This window comes from Myotis brandtii, unplaced genomic scaffold (assembly GCF_000412655.1).
Source record: "Myotis brandtii unplaced genomic scaffold, ASM41265v1 scaffold782, whole genome shotgun sequence".
NCBI lineage: Eukaryota > Metazoa > Chordata > Mammalia > Chiroptera > Vespertilionidae > Myotis > Myotis brandtii.
This window is the reverse complement of record NW_005371138.1, coordinates 1,033,769-1,039,784: the sequence shown is the minus strand read 5'-3', so window position 1 is coordinate 1,039,784 and position 6,016 is coordinate 1,033,769. Positions and strand designations below refer to the sequence as shown.

The following is a 6,016-nucleotide window of genomic DNA, read 5'->3' as shown; positions in this document are numbered from 1 at the left end:
AGAGAGAATCATTGATCAGCTGCCTCCTGCATGCCCCACACTGGGGATTGAGTCTAAAACCCAGGCATGTGCCCTGACCAGGAATTGAACCATGACCTCCAGGTCATAGGTTGATGCTCAACCACTGAGCCACTCTGGCTGGGCTACTCTTAATTGTCCTAAATGTACATTAGTTTGCCTTTTAATACCACCATATCTACCAACAAGGTGTTTAACTCTTAAAAAATACAGAAGGACTTCATGAAGACTATGTATGAAGTCATTGTCATAAAGTAGTTGTAATCCCTACCCAACACCCCCAATCCCCAAACATTTGTGGTTTACTGGAGTCTAGGCTTGATAATCAGACCATCTGTCTTAGAATCATGGCTATATTGATTATAAGCTATGTTATCTGAAACATATTTTTAACCTTTTCAACCTCATTTTCCCAAGTGTGTTGAAACAGATAAAAATGCTAAGTACTAACCCTAGCACATAGAAAGTAACTATCAAATGTGTTCAAAAAATGTTTATTGAATCTGAATCTACATTTCTTTCATTGTTCAAATTGTATTATTTATCTATATCTTTTTATTGGATTTGATATTCTGCTTACACAGCTGTGAAAATGGCCAGTAAGTTCAGTTTGTTATAATGATTACAAAACTGGAGGCAACTCAGATATGGCTCAAATACTGCTAAAGTCCAGAGCAATTCCATATGGTTTGTTAATTGCTATGGTTGCCTATCTCCAACTATTCTGGGAACTACTGACTTATTAGTTCACTTTTAATTTGTTTATTAGTTCACTTCAACTTTACTGAGCACAAAGTAAGTGGTAGGCACTGTAGTTATGTCTGTGCTTTGTCATAGAGATGCATGTGACATAGACCCTGCCCTTAAAAAGTTAATAGTCAGGTAAGAAGGACCCATGGTGGCCCATCATTTGCTCTTTCTCTCCACCAATCTTCTCTATAGATTTATGAGTAGCACTAAGATTCTTATCTAATTCAACCTAGTCTTTAAACTTGGGTGGGGAGTCAAGAGAGTCCCGCAGGGAGGATGTGCTTGACATCTATTGTTGGCAGAGCTTGCTGCCTTTACAATTCTTCCAGGGCCACTGTTACAATCTTTTACAAGCAAAGGTCTTTTTGTGTATCACCCTTAAGTGCAACTATTGTAATCATCTTCTAGTTGCCTTTTCAGACATTTGCCTCTTCAAAACGTAGTGTCCTGCACCACTGAGGTTGTTTCTCAGTACTAACACATTGATTGTGGGTGGCATTCTATTCCCTGAGTCTCAAATATTACTATATTATCCCCCTATTCCCTCTGAATCACATATGCAGCTTTTGCCTTCAGGTTAAAAAGTTTAATTAAAAATCCTTAATTTACTCTTCTAACAATTATAAAACCATGAATATTTTAAAGTTACAAAGTTTATAAACTTCTTTAAAAATTTCATTTGTAACCTGTAATTATTGTTTGAAGTAATCCTGTTTTAAAACCTTTTCTATGCATTTGTAAGAGAATGTCCCAGAATGAGAATGGGACATCCTATTTGTGAATAAACTAAGCTTTGTTTATAGGCTTAACAAACATGATTGACTTGATTTTGTTTTTAGAAGAAAAAGCATAGAAATGTTTTTAAAATATTTTGTTCATGTTCTACTTTAACAAGTTCAAAATCATTGTGTGATGGGAGATCCTTGATCATTTCTGGACCCATGTTTTAATTGTCTTTCTTTTTTTTTCCTTTGGCATTTCTTAATATTTGTGTCCTGAAATTTGTGAATTTTATATGAGAAACATTAGATAACCTTCAAAAAAGCTTTCTAAACATAATATGTTTTTATTATATGATAATAATACCACCTATTGTACCCAGAAATCATTGTAAAAGTAAAAACTGAAAGTGGAAAGAATATGCTATTTATTCTGCTTTATTCAGCTATGAAAGAACAGTAAAAAAAAGAATTTTTAGAATAAATATGAAATCCCCATTTCCTCTTTACAGGCTCATAATCTGAGTTTGTGATGGGTGCAGTCTGTATTACTGGCCTGTTATCTGGTCTGATACTCAGTACTGTAATTTGGGGAACTGTGAACTATCTATGCTTATGTAAAAACACATATAAATAATCTCTCTTAGTTGTTTTTCAGTTTTGTTTTAACTTAAAGTTTTTAGCACACCTTCCTATCAAAATCATAGCATTGGCAACAGCCAGGTCCACTGGGATGTCCTGATACCAATAAACAATTCAGGAAAAAGGTGGCCTGTAGATTGCTGATCTACGGGCTATCTAGACTGCTGATCATGCAATCAGGGGCAGGGATTCATTTCATGCTGCCAGACTTGGAATGGGGGATTCATAGAGGAGCCAAAAAGAGCAGTAAGATCCAAAAGACCAGCCAAATCAGTCTATTGGAGAAAGAAACAATTCCAGTATTTGATAGTCTAGGTCTGTGGTTGGCAAACTGTGGCTCGCGAGCCACATGTGGCTCTTTGGCCCCTTGAGTGTGGCTCTTTCTAAGCCTTAGGAGTACCCTAATTAAGTTAATAACAATGTACGTACCTATATAGTTTAAGTTTAAAAAATTTGGCTCTCAAAAGAAATTTCAATCATTGTACTGTTGATATTTGGCTCTGTTGACTAATGAGTTTGCCGACCACTGGTCTAGGTCCATATAGCAGATCCAGTAGAGTTAAACATAGGAATCCAGGTAGGGGGTTCTTGGCACCAGAAGTTTAGAATTTGAAGGAAATAAGATCAGAGGGAGAGAAAGAGAATGAACATGAAACTGAGAGATGAAATTAGTAATGAAACATGACTACATAGAGAGGATAAATGGTGATGGAAAAAAGAAAAGAAGTAAACAATGGTAGATATTTGTGACTTAGACTGGAAGGGCAACAGGGCTTTGTGCTAGTGGGCTGAGCTCTGTTAAAGAGCAAAGGGTATCATCATCGACATTTTCCTAGGTGAACACTTTCATTTTAGTAAGGACTTTGGGAAATATTGTATTTAAAAACAAAACAAGAACAGATTATGAGGAGATTTCAGTTACACAGTCTGCTGGGTAAACTAGTTTTGAGAATGTGGATCATTTAGGAGTCCCATTCTCAATTTATCAGAGTGGTTAAGAGGACAGAATCTGTGGCCAAACTGCTTATTTTGAATCTAAAAAATATGACTTAATAGCTTAGGACTTGGGCACATTGCTTGACCTTTTTATGCTTCATCTTTAAAATGGGGTTAACAATATGACTTACTGCACAGGATTGTTGTGAGGGATAAATTAGTGTGTACACACACACACACACACACACACAGACTGGGCAAATGTAGGTTTATAATTGTTGAGTACATGAAACACTTTATTCTTAAATTATTCATTAATTATTGTATTATTTTTCATACAAACAACTGCAAACCTTCTTTCGCCCAACCCTGTATTTATATAAAGTTCTTCCTAGCACAAAGTAATTGCCATATAAGCTTTAGCAATTATAATTATTGTACAATGAAGCACATTGGGTTAGGTCAGGGATTCCCATATTTACACTAGGCAAGGTGTAAATACACCCTAGAAGTGAGCAAAGTATATAGTTTGTACAGACCACTGTCCCAAGCCTTAGTTGTGTTCCTCAGACCTTGCTAGGTAGGCACACTTCTTAGGTTTCTCCTGGTAACTTTCTCTTGGCAAGTACCTGACAGGGACACTGCATCCCACAGCAGCAGCACACTTAATGTGTGCAAATACTTGAGTATATTTCTCAGCCTTTCATTGGTATGGTAAATACTGGATCTGGAATATTTGGGAATGCCGTGGTCTGCATGATCTTCATATTTGGTCTCAGAACCAGGAGGCCACATGCTCTTTGGAGAGAGAGGGCTTGGAGGATAGTCATAAGAAAGGACCTTGACTGCCAGGCTGGGTGCTAATTTCCTGAGTAACTCCAGGCGTATCACTTTATGTCAAGATTGGGTTTTACATCCCTAAGATGTCAAAGTTCAGTTTACTCACCTCTTTGGTTGTCTGATTGATTGCCTAGACAAGCTTTTAAACTTCTTATTTTGTTAACAAAGCCTTATGAGAAGTTACAAATTTCTAAGCCTTGTGTGACATTAAAATTCTAGGTGCCTGAGAGCAGTGTACCTAACTTTTAGAAACTCCGTGCTGTGTATTGCACGTCTGAGGTGAGGGAAGACACCTCTTCCTCAGACTCCAGATGCCCTTGGATTAAGAATTAGAATACCTTTTTAGTGTCTGAACAACAAAAACATATTGAGTTGCAAATACATTGAATAAGTATCCTTAGTGTATTAGACAGGGAAAAATACAAACAAGGCATAAAAGGAAAAAGCCAAAGTCTCTTCCACATATGATCTGTTTTTGGGAGATCTGCCAACGCTATATCAAGAACTTGCTCATTTTCTGATGAAGGACCTGTCACCATAAGCCATGTGGTAGGTTGGACATTTGCATAGTTAGCTTTGGGACTCAAAGTGAGAAGCTGGTCTCTACCAGGTTAGAGTCTGTGGTAGCAGATTATGCTGGTCATCTGACAATGATGGAGACATTGATTTGCATGCACTGGGGCCTGGTATTGGAACCTTTTTAGAAAAAAAAAAAAGAATTAGAAAACCTGAATCCAAATCCAATCAAATGTTCTGACTTGGTCAAGTTTCTTTACTTCTCGATAGCTTAGATTTTATCTCCAAAATGAAAATAACAATGCAACCTTTAGGAGGAAGATTAAATAAGATATCATAAAATCTTTTAGGACAATGCCTTCTTAAATAAGGTCTATTTTTCTTAATTCTTCCTTTCATATCTCCTAATTCTGATGGAGCTTCTGGAAAAAGAGCCAATTCTGTAATACAGGGCGGCAATATTGAAACAAATAATTTTTGTGTGCTTCCCAAAGGACCAAAGAATTCCTTGTTTCCAAAAGGCCAGAAATTACCATTTTATGTGTAAATTATGGAGATATAGCCATTGACTAATGAACATCCATAGAGAACAGCAATATAAAGGCAGCCTGTCTTATACTGAAGAGGAGATGTTTCAGGATACCTTCATTTCCGGATCCTAAAACGATGGGCTAATAAAGCACAATGGGCTAAAGCCCCAGCTGCGAGGTTAGGCGCCTGGATGGCAGAATCCCGTGGATTGTTCTTGCTCTTTTGGGATCTGCAATATGAATAGACCTCAGTTGATCCAGGAATTGACTTCCTTTTTGCAGCAAGGAAGAAGGGGGGAAGCTCAAGGAGAGGTGAGTGTGCCTGGAATAGACAGGAGAGTTTGATGTTAATTTAAGGAGTTACTGGGTATCCTTGTCTTGTTTATACACAGAAGATATCAATGACATTTTAAATGAGAGTTGTTTATATTTGAAGAAGGAAATTCTTATACATTCAGTTTAAAAAAAACACACACACAACACACCCCCCAAAACCACAACAATTCATGAGCTACACTTCCTGTGTAGTGTGGTCCCTAAGTGAATCCTAAGAGCACAATTGCTGCATTTATTAAACTTTTTATTTACTAAGAAATGGACAGTAGCATATGGGAGCAATGACAATAGCTGACTGATGAGAAAACAAAGGAATTCCAGTATTTTGCTGTTTTGAAAAAAGTCATTCAGAATTTAGTCATATTGGTTCAGCTGTTGTAACCAAAGACTGATAAGATAATAGAGGTCTTTGTGGTGGTTTTGTACTGAAATCCTTTATCTTTATGATGCACTGGGGCCCTTTAGAGTAGAGAGCTTTTAAAACTGCTGTTGGATTCAGAACTCAAATTAGCTGCTGGTACACTGGGACAGGGGTTCCTTTCTCAGGCAGTTACCACAAAGTAACTTTTATCAGGGGACCTCCTGATAGATTGTTGGTTTCTTCAGCTTACCCTATTTACTTTTTGTTGACTTTCTGCTGCCCTATTTTGTGACATTTAAAAGAAGGCCATATCAAAAAAGGCCACTGCTAAATGATAGACTGAGCTTGTGAAGTGGAGACATCACAGC

General features: G+C 37.2%; 1 protein-coding gene across 18 annotated transcripts in view; it reads left to right on the top strand.

Annotated features, from left to right (window-relative positions):
* The window catches only part of SOX6 (SRY (sex determining region Y)-box 6), a 384,360-nt gene that overhangs the window by 183,493 nt on the left and 194,851 nt on the right, over window positions 1-6,016 (top strand). The gene's annotated exons all lie outside the window — the stretch shown is intronic.